At 36.4% G+C, this 15,392-nt stretch overlaps 1 protein-coding gene across 1 annotated transcript in view; it reads right to left on the bottom strand.

Annotated features, from left to right (window-relative positions):
* Positions 1–15,392, bottom strand: part of CHRM3 (cholinergic receptor muscarinic 3) — a 263,639-nt gene that overhangs the window by 170,768 nt on the left and 77,479 nt on the right. The window contains exon 2 of the mRNA XM_066545672.1: positions 13,388–13,500. The gene's annotated coding sequence lies outside the window, so the exon portion shown is untranslated. The remainder of the gene's footprint in view (positions 1–13,387; positions 13,501–15,392) is intronic.

The raw sequence follows: 15,392 nt of genomic DNA, 5'->3' as shown, positions 1-15,392 counted from the left end.
CCAGTCCTGTGAAATCTGTTTATAACTCTTTTCTTGGCCCTACCCTGTAGTGCTTAACTCTATCAGTTCTCATGAACACAACAGATTAGATTACAAAATCCTGACAGCCTATAGAAAAATACTTAGTTTGGGACAGCACACTATCCATGCTGCTTTTCCTGATGCCTTCTGTAGGAGAGCTGGGAAGTTCTGTATTTGCTTGTTTAAGGGGGATCCCATATGGATAAATAATGCTGTTCTTACGCTGTGATTTGGCTTGGCTGACAATAAATCTGTCCTGTTACATTGCTTTGCCATCATGTCTCACTGAACTCTGATAAATTACTGAAGCAGGTACACTCTTAAAAGCCACCTATCAACCATTAATGGTACATATACAGATCTAGCTAGGGGAGCTTCAGATACTGAGGTGCTCAGCAGCAAAAGGCCATATGACTCATTTTAATAAATTCATTATTTATATTGAACATAACCTATATGCAGAGGTGGCTGCATAGTTCAATTGCACTAGTGATGATGAGATTCTCTTGTAACTCCTAAACTACACTTAGGTTGTCATCTTATTGCAGGAGTTCCCTACTGGTGTCACCTATCACAAACATTTCATACCTTCTTGGTGTTTCTCAGGGGCAGCTCCTCAGAGCACTGACTCTTTCTTCTTCACAAAGCAGCCAACTGACTCCAGTTCCCTTCTCACCCAGCCACCCCACTCCTTTATATCACTCTTCTTCTCATTGGTTACAGCTGTGGCCTGTTAAAGTCAGGCCTGCTCCTAATCTCTGATAATTGGCCCAGCTGCAACTCCTTAGGGGTAAGATGACTTTCTACACTATCTTTATTTTCTTATATTCTATCCCCCTACACATTTGTACATAATTTATAAAATTACTCTTTCATTTAATAAGTGTGGGTCTTCATGAAGGAAAAAAAAAGCCAAACCAAAAAACCCAACAAACTCACCCTAAATCATCACCACAATAAAAGCCAAAATAATCTGAAAAACAACTAGTCAAAATAAACAAAGCTAAAACCAGTTTAGATACATATATAAGTAAGGTAAAAATACAGCCTGCTATCTCTTTTCTGTATAAAAGCAGAAGCAAAGATGAAGCAGAGACTTGATAAGTTAGAACTAAGTAAATACTGAAGAGGTCCATTAAAATAACCAAAAAAAGAAGGATGACTTTCTATTCATATTGAAGCCCACTGTAAACCTCATTTGGTCATCAATTTAATCTTTATTTTGTCAAATCACCAAATACAAACAGGGAACAAACCCGAGCCCAATCAGACTTACAAAAAATACTTCAAGTAACTATTCTGCTGTTAGCACTGAATGAGCTCAGGAGCAATCAGGCCTTGATGGCAAACAGGGGCACAGGAGCTGCACTGGACAGCCGTGCTAAGTCTGCACAACACCCCCTCGGCACATCCCCCTTGCCAGCTGATATTAGCCCACGTACTTGAACTTTTCCTTTTCACATTAAAGTAAGTGATAAAATCTCCACAGTGAAGCACAAAGGCTTTGAGACAAATACCATCACGCTACACCAGACTAACAAAGCAGAGTTACTCAGAGCAGTTTGCACATTTGAGCAAGTAGTTATAAACCGCAGATAAATATATATACAGTAGAGTCAACTGCTTTGTTTATATTTTGCATGACCCACAAGATGTGTCTAGAAAAGACTCACAGCAGGAAAAACAACAGAGAGCTCAGACAGCTAATTAATACTGCTAATTTAACTTGTACCTTAACACACCACTCACTTATTGTTATCTGCACTCCATCAAGGAGTAGATGGTGACAGTTCTCAAGCACGGCTAATAAATTATTTTCATTTTGTCCTTTCCCTCATAAACAAAACATCACAGTGACAGAAGCTGCTTGACCTACTTTCTAAGAAAGAGATTTCCAAAGAAACATGCCCCCCTCCTCCCTTTATTCCTGATTTCTGCTCTACTTATACCTCAAGCATGCACAAGAGCACACAAACTAGCTGCTAAAGTGATTTGCATGCTTTTTCCACTGTGTCACTGATGTTTAAAATTAATCTCACCTATTCTTTTCCTGGATTATGTAGTTGAAGGTATCCATACACTCCATAAGTAGAGAGCAAGCCCCACAGCTGTAGTGAAAACATACACAGACATGTAACACATAATGCTAGTTTATCACTCATCCCAGTGAGACCCTTGTTTGCTCCAGATCTCAGAGATCTGCCAAACTTCTATGATGCTACAAAAGAGCTCTGACAAACTTATTGAGGATATCACAGAAGTGAAATAACCTCTTGAACAATTTGTCCTCTCTATCTTTTAAATAATTTTCTTCTTTTTTTTTTGTCTATGACCAGCTACAAGTCCTGAAGTCATAAAATGATGCTATGCCATGGGGCTTGCCATTGGAACCTCAATGTCAGCTTCTTCTGGACAGCTACCATTTCACAATGACTAGCCTTGTTTTATCTTTGCTTTTTGTTTCCTCAGATGCCTCTTCCTTCAATTTTCCTGCACCTTGAGACCCTCTGAAACAATGACAGCCTTTTCCTATCAAGCATGTGCCAGGGCACAGGAACTACTATCCTCTCAGTGGAGTCAGGGGAGTATAATCTTTGAAATGAGGTGGGTTACAGCCAACATAGAGGTGCTTACGTATTTGGAAGCAACATTCCTTTACCAAAATAGAGGCACTCTGAAGCTCTTACTTCTTATGCTTCAAACAGTTCCTGACATGATCTGGGTGGCACAGGAAGAGTCACACTGTATTAGTTAATCATGGATAATGGGTTCATTACACTGCAATCCCCACCAATACTAAATGGGTGGGGGTAAAAGTGATGGTTCATTGGTTTTTGACTGTTGTAACACAACAACCCTCTCTGGGAAAAACAGAATAATTTTACAGTTAATTTAATGGAAAAGCAGGGTGGATTTACTGTAGTGAAAAAAGCATTCACAGAATTTAACATTATTTTGGAACACTGCAAAAAATTAACATGGACATGGGAAACTTACAAGAACCTCAGTTTTCAAAAACTTCACAGCTCCTAAGAATGGGTAGAGATAGGCAAAATGTTGCTGGAGATAGTGATCTCTGCGGGGCTCAGAGAGAGGGGAGGAGGGAAATGGGGAGCACATTCAGATGCAGTATGGAATGAGCTTTTCTCAAGTCTAGAGATCCTGTGCTGTTCCTGGCTGGAACAGTCAATCACAAAAACATTTCTTTTAGTTCAGTTTTCACCTATCACATCAGGAAAATGAAAGCTTAAGTGTAAATTAGAGAATATGGAAAAAAAAATTGTAGCTCTATAGTTCATCAAGTTTGAGAAGTGATAATTTCTTCCAATAATTTAGTCCGGACCAAGTACAGGCAGCTTTCTAAGTGTTTTGTATCAACACATTCAAACTAAAGCATTCTTTGCTGCAGAATAACCAGATGATAAATTTGCACATGAACACTGGTGTCTTGCTTTGACTTTCTTCTTCTACAGGACAAATTTAAGTAAAGGGAGAGAAAAAGGAGAGGAAAAGTAAAAGAAGTTTATTTCAGTCCTTCAAACAGTTAGGAGCTTATCAGTAATCACACTCTGTATATTCATGAATTTAGTCCAAAATACATAGAACACTAGGAGCAAAAATGAAAGTCAAACATAATCAAACACCTCTGTAAATAATTATATGGTTCACAGAAATGTGATATAAAGGCAGCCGCATAAAACAGTTTACAAGCAAGGTTCACAGCTTTCTTGAACCAAATAGAGGGAGAAGTCAATGTTAGCAGTCTCATAATATTCACTGAGGTGATGGTAATATGACAGCATTATTGTACTCTGAAATAACAATGACTCTGAATTAGGTGTTATCTTATAAACTGCTCAGGATCACAGACATATTTGTAATAGAAGAGGATGCACACAGCCCCCCCATGGATAGCCCTACAGTTACATGCATCCTCTTTCTTCCACCTGTGTCACCCAAAAAAGCCTGGGAGCAATGGACCATGTCACCCCATGTGCAGCCCCCCTGTCCATCCTAAACACAGAAATTAAGTCACCCATTGTGAATCATGTCTCCCCTGGATGTAGTTCTTCTGGTTCAAAAAAAATCTGTATTAGGACTTTAACAAATATGGTGAAATTGTGGTTGAATCAGCTCAAGTATGTGCATTTGCCAAACAAAAGAAATTCAGTGAGTATTGCTGCTCCACAGCTGACTCACATTCAGAACAAAATCCTACACATGATTATTTTATGGCCTTGCTTGGAGTCAACATAAAGCTGACTTGCACTTAAATTACCTTCAAATCTCTTTTGGCAAGAACAACTTTCATAGTAACAAGAACTATTCTTCAGAGACCAGATTTTCTAACACCAACACCTGAATTCATTGCATCTTTTCAGAATCATTGCCGTCACCTGCTGTAGATGCTAATGTGTTGCTTCAGGCTGTCCTTGGAAAGTTTGATGCCTCAATTCTCACAGGATTTATCTCTTTGAGGCAGGTCCTTCACTTCCTCTCCTCTAAGTACAGTAACACCCACAAATCCTCTCTTCTCAAAAGCCTTCAGACACTCTTTCATAGCTATGTAGCTGGGCAGCACATCAAGAAATAAAATTATTTCCCTAACATAAAAAATTATTTCTTCTTTTTTAATGTTGCAAAGACAAAAAAACCAACAATTTTTCAGTCAGGAAAAGGTGGACCATGAGATATTTTAAATACTTGTGGAGTTACCTATTTCTAAGTAGAATAATTTTTTCCAAGCATTCGAAGCAAAGCCACCTGGAGGAGGGGACACAGCAGCTGCTCACCAGAACCAAGCAAAAGAACAGCTTAGAGGAAGAAGTAACAGAATGAGAGACTGAATAATTTTAATTCTTATAAAAAGGTTATAACACCAGATATAAGCTGAAATCTGGTTGATAACCAAAACTGACACAGTTTATTTTTTTAGTACCAATAGTTAACCCAAACTATTGTGTTTATCTCTCACTCAAAATGTTTCACCTTTAAAGTAAGGCATTGATTAATTAGAAGTACACAAGAAAGTCTTGTATAATGGAGTCAGACCATTAACTTCACTGGGCTGAAGGTGAGACTTGGGCTGTAAGTTTTAATTCCCAAAAAGAGCTATATATATTCTCCAGTGGGAACTAATTTCTGCACCACTAAAATGCCCACATTGCTCTGCTAAAACAGAGACTATTTAACAGAGCACCAAAACATCCATTTCACTGAGCAAAGGAAATGAAGACTATTACATATGAGTAAACATTTTCCAGTACAAGTAGAAAATGGTTCAAGAAGTCTTGCTTCTCATGAATTTTTTTTATTTATTTAAACAAACTCCTCGTTTTAATAAAGTTAACATTCTGTTTATAAATAAAAAATGCATCAGGTAGCATGCAAAATGGAAAGTGTGTAATTTGTGTGAATGTCAAACCATTGAGTTCCTGTCATTTTGAGACACCTCTTGTGTACCTAAAATGTACAATCCATTCAAACAAGTGTGGTTGCTGCAGAGATGCAATTACTGCAGCTCCAACAAAATAAAATGAACTATAGGAAGCATTGGGTTCTTCAGGCTTATCTTGGCCTTGCATTTTAAAAAAAGAAATAACAATATTGCATGCACAGACAATTACCCAGAGGGTAATATATCCCCTTCTATGATAAGTTTCTAAGACAGATGTAAGACAAGAATTGCCTTCTGCTGTTGCCTGCCTCTCCCCATGGACACCATGTGAATCCTTCCTTTATTATAAAGAACTGAGAAATAAGAGGTACACAGTAATGGCTTCAGATTTCAGATAAATTGAGCAATTAAAAAAAAAAACAATTTAAAATGAAGGTTATTTTCCAAATTTGCTTTTCTCCTTTTTTTCCCTCACCAAAACAACTTGTTTTTTAAAGTGCCTCTGTAAAATTTGAATTATTATTTCCTCTTCTTATGTATGTGCACATTTATATATATACATACACAGCATACCAAAAATACGATCAGGAAATGAAATTATGATATAACAGCATATATTAATTCTTAGAATAATGAATATCATGTCTCATCAAGACATTGATACCAAGTATTCTGAATCAGTATTCTGAAGCATCTAAATTGTTTCCATATTAGCATGGAAAAGAATGACTTTTAATACTAAATCTATTTACTGCCTCATTTAAGCAAATGATGTAGCAGAAAAATTAAACTTTCCCAAGAGAAATGCTTATACACAGAAATGTATAGCCCAAATTAGTAGCTAAAAACTGTTGTAAAATGCACTCAACTCACATAAAATAAAGTTAGAAGACATGTTTATGTAAAGCTCAAGAAAGCTGTATAATCCAAAGGGAAATAAAATGAGAGGAAAGCTAATAAGAGAAAGTATTACATAGTTTTACAAAAAGCAGTAAAGTATACCTAAATGCTTTTGTCAAAAGCAACACCGCAAAAGATACTCCTTAAAGTTATCAGGATTTGAGCTGGTTTACTCCAACTTTAATTGTCTGGTAAAAAAGTATATCAAAGGGCATTTAACTGAAACCAGTGAGTCTGAAAAGGTGATTATCAAAAACCATTAGTAATTCTGTCAGAAAGTATAACTGATATACTTGGGAAAATATGCACTGATATAGTTTTGTTCTCATTTAGATATTTCTATCCAAGCTAAAAAATTGCCAATATCTAGATGGTGAAAATTATTTGACAACAATAAAAGAAAAAAAAAAAACCAAAAACCCAACCCTTACATAAACTTCTGAATAAATTTGCTCAGATTTAATACAAACCTCATCTCAAAGCAATGAATGCAAAATTGAACTGTGGATGCCTGTTGTAACAACATGAATTAAACTTATGAATCTTATTCCTCCCCTTCTCAAGCACTTAGTTTTTGAATGGCTAGATTTTGTTTCCCTGAGATGAGAAATATAAATTGCTTATCAGAGAAATATAAATTGCTTATCAGAAGCTCTATGTTCTCACCAGTTTCCTCTTTCCACCATTTTTGCTATTGCTGATGCTGACTACAGGAATCATCAGTTAGAGGAGATATAGACATCATATGCATTTGATCAGTTGGAATTCAAAGAACTGCAGTGATTCTTACCTGTTTTCCACATTGTGCTTTGCAAAGGGACTTTTGAGACATAAGTATTAAGATATTATGCTTAATTTGGAAACACGTACTTACATCTATTCCCTGCTACTAGGTAAACTATACAACATCATTGATATATTGACAATAATTAAAATAAAATGAAAAATTAATTCTTACCTCATTATATAGGCAAATTTCAGCAGCCTATATTTTTCAATAACTACATTGTTGACCTGCTGATTGCACAAGAGGCAACAACTGAGAGTAAATTAGGGGGAGTGCTGACATAGCTGATAGCAGTGTCCCAAGCTGTGAAGATGTTTGTACTCTTGAGGTTTAAGCCAACAAAAACCTCCTACCCCGGGTGCCAAGGTGGGTTCATGTCACAGAATAACCCTCAGCATCAGCAGGGACCAGGTGTGGAAGGGATGGGCAGGAGCCCTGGCAAGGGCAGAAGCCACATCTGCCCTCATCCAGGTGGGCAATGGTCCTGGACAATAGTTTTTAAATAACTCATTATCATATTAGTTATTTTAGAATTATGCCAATATAAAAAACTATTTCCAGCATCTATATTTATATAATACACAGCTTCAAAATAATAAACCTTCAGAAAGGAACTCTACCTGCTATATATGAAAGAAAAAGTAAAAAAATTACTGATTTCTTTGAGCAGCATACTTCTTTTATTTTTTTTTCCAGAAGTCCTGATTGAATCTATTCTGTGACAAACCTGGGAATTATCAAACTCAAGTTTCTCAGAGATATTGGAAGCACCACCTGATTCCAACAGTCAATGTCCAGCATATAGGAGATGTGGATAGAATATTTAGTTTATCTTTAGAAGATACAAAGTTCCACTTTCTATACATATTTTTGGGTGACTAATCAAAGGTAATTAGATCCTCAACTTTAGATTTAGATTCTCAACTCTTCTTGTAAGAATTTAGCATATCTTCTCAAGCTAGGTATCCAGAATTAAAACTGTGTACTTCATTACACTGCAAACCTGGTTGCTGTGCAAGTCAGGAGTGCATGCAGGCAGGAGAGGTGACACAAAATGCCACGTGTCTCCTCCTGCCAGCCCAGCCACCCTGAGAAACAGGAAAGAACATCTGGCAGCAGATTTGCCTAGCATTTACACAGGCTGAAGTAAGCAAAATTCTTTGGTGAATCCCTAGAACTCATCTGTTGCCACCAAGAAGAACCCAAGAGAAGTGTTGAGGATGCAGCTGCTGGCATCTCCTGGCCTCCAGACTTGGACAGAAGTGATGTTGGCCAGGTCACCTGGGCACGTACTTCAGTTCTGTGAGTGTGCCAGTGTGAGACCACAAACCACTGAACTCAGCTACTGATTGACCAAAATAACCACCTCTCCCTTCCAAATGGTATCTGACTGGGTTAGCTGCACCAATTTCATGCAGTTCCACAAGGTTTAACCCTGAGGAGAGGAGGCAGCACTGCTTGGGCACCACAAGCAGCTCATCACTGATACAGCTCTGCTTGATCACACACCAGTTAAACACTTCCAGCTTTCCAGGATCCTCACTCCCCTATCAAACTGATAATGTGCTGGATAGTTCTGCAAGTTCTGTACCACATCTTGGTTATCCATTGGAAACTCTACCTTCATAGCAAGACTATTAAAAAAAACAAACCAAAACCAAACAAACCCAAACAGATCTTAAGCACTCATTATATTCTTGTATAATTTTTAATGAGAAGAAAACCCACAACAAACTAGATTAATATTCTAATTTAAAAAAAATAATCAGCTTACTAGTGTTTGCTTATGGGGGTTTTTTTCACCTTAACAAAATGGGCAAGCTCTTAGTTTTCTGCAGAAAATGGCTGCTGTTGCTTTTTTACAGTAGCACAGTAGAAAAGCTAAAAGTTAAATATTCATACATTGGATATATTTTCAAGCAAGCTTGCTCAAGCTTTAGACTCAGCTTTTTCTTTAAGAGCCTGCTGCAGTCAAAAGAGAATAGAATTTAAATACAACAGTAAGATTACCACAGAACCTCTTCTGATTCCAAGCAGTTTTACAAACTTACTGTGTTTTTTAAATGCAAAAATCTCACAGAAGTAGTTACTTGGTACAAATAATTAATGAATTCAGGAGAAAATTATGCTCAAAACTTTAGAAAGTGAAAATATTTTCTCCATTCAGATAAAGAAATTGCTTGAAGCAGTTCATTTAAAACCAATTCCTGTCACACTCACATTAGAAGGATGTTCTTTAAGAGAAAATAAAATGACACACTGATTCATTGACTAGCACGTTTATCAGGACATGCTGATAAAGAATCATTAATCAAGACTCCCTACTAATAGAAAATCATTAGAACAAAGCACATCAGCAGCAATGCCTCTTCAGTTATCAGGCCTTTTTTAACCAATACCTAACCTTGAGGCCAGTTTCTCAGTAGCTTTCAAAGCTTCTCTGACATAATTTATTCAAGACTCTTGACACAGTGCAGTCCTTCAGTATCACAACAACAGCTTGAAAATTAAGTACATAAAGGTGTAGGGAAACAAGGGCAAAGGGGAGTTCTTACTTTGAATGTATTGAAGCAACATGAGTTTAAATTCACCCAAACCAGACGTTTTCAAGACAAATGTTAGATTATTTCTTTGTTTCTATCACCTCAGTTCAGGATATATCTCAGTAGGATAGGGATTACTTTAATAAATAATATATGCTTCATTTTGATTTTTTAAGTGTACCTGCCATGCCATTTACTCTGTCATCCAAACAAAGCCCATGATGTGTTTGGACAGCCAGACTAGCAGGTGGCACAGATGGACCCAGGTTCACTGAATCCACAGTGTGAACTCTGATGGAGCAATGCTCTAAGCAAAATCAATGGCAGTCTAGAGAACTCTGAATATTGCCACTATAGGTAGAAAGCAATGGAAATAATAAAAACTGGTTTTAATACTTCTTAATGATGCTTTACAATTAAAATGGATCACTTCAGTTATAACACCATCTGTAAACTCTGAGGAGCCTCTGGCACCAAGAAGCTGAAACAAGAGTTCAGAAGCAGAAACAGACAAAACACAAGCTTCCATTATTCACTGATGGTACAGGAGGTTTCAATACATTATTTTTGACAGATGGTTTTGGGTTGAGAAACTGAGACACAGGGCTAGACTTTTTCCATGTTTTCTTCTCATTGCCTTTTTTTTTTTCTTATTCCCTTTTTTTTAAGTTAGGTAATAGAATGGTAATCTTACTTAGCAGCAGCTGTTATTGTTTCTTCAAGCAGCTATCTATTAAATATAACACTCAGAAAATACAGCTGAAAATATTAGGACTACCTGCTATATTTCGGTTTTTTTTAACTGAGCTTTCTAGAATTATTCAGTCTTCCAAGTAAATGAAGGCAATTCTATATTAAAAATTCCTTTGTTATTCTTATAACTTAACATATAGCCTGAAACAAAAATTGTTTGTAGATGTCCTGACCTTTAATGTTTTATACATTCTCTTTTCAATTATCATAAACATCTCCCAAATAGCACCTGGCTTCTGTTCTCTATGGCTTCTTTTTCATCCTGTGCTGACTTTGTGTATTGAATACCTTGAAAAGAATATTTTCAAAATTAAAATACCATATGAATTTTCTCAATATATAGCAGAAAATTAATATTTACATTTTTAAATTGTTGTTTGGCTTTGGTTTGGTTTTTTTTGTTTGGGGTTTGGTTCATTAGGATTTTTTTAAACCTCAGTGCTTTCCAGCAACCAAAAACCCCTACTAAAGTTGGTATCAGTTGGTCTAAAGCAGAATGAAAATCAGAAGGCACTCAACTACAGGATGATATACAATTTTGTATTTAAAGTTCTTCTTTCTTATAAGATATTCTATTTCCTATTCACACAAGTTCTCAAATCCCACTGTGCCCTCTAAAAGCCTCACTTAACTGTAATAGGACACCTGTAATAGGTTACCCTGGTCTATCTAATAGGGTCTATCTAATTGGGAACAAACTAGAAATATTGTTATCATTATTATTTTATGGATTTTAGATATATACTACTGCTTGAATATTGTTTTCTCTCTTGTAGGGTTTGAATTTGATGAGAAAAGCTTACTTATCCTCTAGATATCATTCTGCAAGCTACTGTGGTAAGGCTAAAAAATCCTCAAAGTTTCACATCCTGTGTGATGGCATTCAGTTTACTTCCTGAGGCCCACCTTAGCTTTCTTCTGGTTAGAAAGAAGCAGAGGAGTAACTTGCTGGCCGTTTTGAGAGCCTGTGTGAGCCCTGAATGGATACAGAAGTGAGAGGAGGATGAAGATGCCCTTACACAAGGTACATTCTCTTTGCTTGAAGATTTTGACTGCAAAGAGGATCAGTTCTAACAAGAATGCCAAAGCAGTGTTTTTTAAGTTTTCAGGACAATGTATTATGAATGTATGATGAATTACATTTCTTAAACAATTGAAGATGTCATGAAATAATTTTTTTTTTTCTTTTTGAAGTCTAGCCTCAAGGGAAACACTGTGGATTAGAATGGATTTTGTTCTCCTGCTGATGGGAACAGGGAATAAATGCAATAAAATGGCAGTAAAATGTAGTGGAGTAGACATCTGCAAAAGGAGACATAATCCTAGAGTATTTGCACATTTGGGATAGACAGTTTTCTCTGTTTAAAGAAGTTGGATCTTCCATGAGACTTGCCACAAAGCCCTGATTTCATGATGAACCAGTGTACACTCAGGATGTATAAACAGGCTAAGAAATGTATGGCACATTGCTAATAAGGAAAAAGAGAAAAGAACAGGTCAAGTCTTTGAAGCAAGTCTGCTAATATGGAAAATAAAAAGCTTAGTTAGAGAATGATCAGCACTCAATAAATACCCAGGGCAATGCTTCACAGAACCAAGAGGTGCTGGATAACCCATCAAACAATATCAGGTTCGTCCCCTCAAAACTTGCAGGTGGAAACAAGCAAGCTGATGCTCTTTTTGATATTTATCTGGCTCCCTGGTTTCAGAGTTGTATGGTTACTACCTGAGAGGTGGAAAATTTGAAACGCAAAGCCAGCTGAAACTGGTAACAGAGAAGCAGGCAGAAAATGCCGTCTACAGGATGAGAAAATGTGCTACATGGCTGTCCATTTCTCTGTGTAAACACCCATTTTACTGTTATTTTTGAAAAAATAACAGTAACCAGTTTTGCTAGTGAACATGTCTATCCACTTATATGGGATATTTAAACACATCCTTCTATTACCAAGTGCACTTCTAGAAACTGCATTGCTTCTATCTTAGTTCATTACAGCAATTAAGCATGTACTAAGAACAGCTTTGACTAAATGCCTTATGGCATTAGGCAAATTAATATTTGCTTCTTCTATTCTCTTTACTTTTTTCACTACTTCTGCATCCTTCTAAGAACTCTGGAATCTGGAGCAGAAAAGGAAAGATACCTTATTATATCATATTTTCTAACCCAAACACTAGACACAAATTTAGGGTAACAAACATTTACAGCCAAGTTTTAACAGTGGCTAAGCAATTATTCCAGACAATTCAGTATCATTCATAACCAATCTCTGGCATAAGAACCATATCTAAACCCTCAAAAAGGAGATTTAAACCTCAATTGCTCAATTTGATTTTTAGAGAGAAGACTGGGCTGCAGTTTCTGGTGGTTTAAGGAGTAGTGAGTGGAACATTCTGATACCCAAATTTAGTCTGTCAATGTGTTTAGCCAAATGAACAATGAGTGCTTTGGATCTCATTATTGCATGTCTAGACACAGAGCAATAATTCAGTTATAATATGAGGAGCCTTGCTTTCAATATTATTGATTATACAATACTTAACAGTGCTCAGAGATACTATAATCAGATTAATTGTCGGCACAAAACAGAGAAGCAGCACAAAAACCACAACTGACAAATTATTTCCAAATATTTTCTCCAATTAATTCCTTTACCTATGTTTTATAGTATATTTGTAACAGTTACAGTTATCTTGTTCCTAAATACATTGTGGTACGTGTCTGACCAAAAAGAACATTTGGTTGGAATCTAATTTGAACTAGACACATGAAATGAAGGTGAAGATTCTTTCAAGCTGAAGGGAAAGACACCATTTCAAGTTGTGTATCAGAATTTTTGCACGGCTCTAAAATCACCCAGAAAGAGAAAAGTTCTATACAGTTGTTTCTGAACTTAGTTTTCAGTTCTATACAGTAATATCTGAACTTAGGTTTCAGTTCCTTCTCTGAAGCATTTAATATAAATGTACAGAAGCAAAACTCACCACAGGCACGGAAGAGGAGAAGTATATACCATGTTTCAGACGGCTGTGTATCATCCAACTGGCAGTCCATTATACCATCGGCTGATGAAAGATTTTGCCATAACCATAAAGATCTTAAAAAAAAAAAATAGAGAAGTCAACAGATAATCACACACAGAAGAAGTTAAAACTGAGTGTTCCTTATTTAAAGTACAGTTTCACTGCTGTTTAAAGCATACTTTTAAAACAACAATAACAAAAGAGCCTGTTCTACGTCATTACCATCCAGCAAGAGATGGATACATATTCTCTTACCACTACTGCATTGATATTTGCTCAGATACTTCATTTCAATTATTTTAAAGATTTTTTTACATCCAGCTGGCTTCAGGATTCATATTTTTTTTCAATGCTGTTTAACAATGGCAGTTGCATGCATTGCCATTTTCTCAAGAGTATTTTTCAAGTGCTATTTGTCTTCTTGTTTCATTTATGTGGAACTCTACCACATATTTTCTACCAAAACACAAAATCCACATGCCAAAATTATCTACAAAGGTGGATGATGGAGAAGACCACTGCACAAGAGCAGGCAGTTGACAAAGCCAACACCTCTAAAACAAGACACACTACTCAACTTGGGTTAACAGCGCATGGAGAACAAGGGACACTCACCAACCCATCAACAGCAACTATTAATTCCTTGTCTCTCTTTTGCTAAACACAAAGGCCAGAGGGCTACAAAGCTTGCCTGAGGATCTAATCCCAGAATTGCATTTTTAAACATTGGTGATTGGCAGAATGATAAGAGGTGGGTTCTACACCAAGTGGCTGTATAGCACAGAAGCAAAAGCCAATGGAGTTTCACTGCAAAAATTCATATCAGCAATTTTCAGGAATCTTGTTTTCTCTTAATTAATCCTTAGTAGGTCTCCTTGAAAGAATTTTCATATAGAGCCATTTTTTCATGGTTCCTCAAAGTTGCCAGAAAGTGGCACAATTTAAACTGAAACACTGGCTCAGACCAAAAAACGTGACAAATCTGGGGTTCTTGAGTTTTGTGGCTTGTGTTTGTTTGTTGGGAGGCAGGGGTTTGTGTGTTGGTTATTAGTGGTTGATGTCTGGTTGGTGCTTTTTTTTATTTTGTTTCCTCAAAGCAAAAAGGGATGGGAGGCTTCCATCACTCCAGATATATCCTATTTCACTAGACTGAATTTAATCAGATTTAAATATTTCCTCTCAAAAGAGGCTTTCAATTTTAAATATATTTAATGTCAAATCTTAGGTTAAAAGAAAGGTAGGATTAAAGTGAAAATGTGACCCCAGCACAGTGGTTCCTCTCTCATGAAACTCCTTTAAAGTCAGACGTTCCAAACACACTTTTCATCAGACAGAGAATGAGATTTCATGAGATTTCAGGGATCTCTCTGAAGTGAGGTTTTATATTTTCCATAGAACTGCAAAGAACTTAAAAGCTAAGAAATTGATTCTCTCTTCACCTTTTAAGGGAACAACTTAGGTAAAATGAATATAATTTTCTGACATTTTTCCATGGACTATTTTTGTCTGCATCAATCACACTTTTCTTTTGACTCCCTCTTCTGCAATTTTATGTCTAAATTCTGTTGATAATTTAAGGACAGTAACATGACCCTTCCAAACATTTAACCCTCCTATTCTGCTCTCCTCCTCCAAAAACCCACTAAAAATGCTGAACAATGGGGTCAATTGAGTGTACATGAATAGAAAACATCATCACCAAAATAGAATAACCAACTCTTATTCATTTTTTTATACAAGGGAATTAAATTTCTAATTTTCCTAACCATGAGAGTATTTTATCATGGTGGCGACCAGCATAAAAGTCAAAACAAATATGGTTGGGAAAAGGCATTTTACTCACATATAATAGTTTTTGTTGTATGTGTTCTAAATATTTTTCTGTACTCATTTTCTAATTCTCTTTCACAGGACAAAATGATGTATTTTCAAGTATAGTAAGGCTTTTTTCAAACAATCAGCAACT

The sequence above is a fragment of the Molothrus aeneus genome, chromosome 3, assembly GCF_037042795.1.
Source record: "Molothrus aeneus isolate 106 chromosome 3, BPBGC_Maene_1.0, whole genome shotgun sequence".
Classification (NCBI taxonomy): Eukaryota; Metazoa; Chordata; class Aves; order Passeriformes; family Icteridae; genus Molothrus; species Molothrus aeneus.
This window is presented reverse-complemented; position numbering and strand designations above follow the sequence as displayed.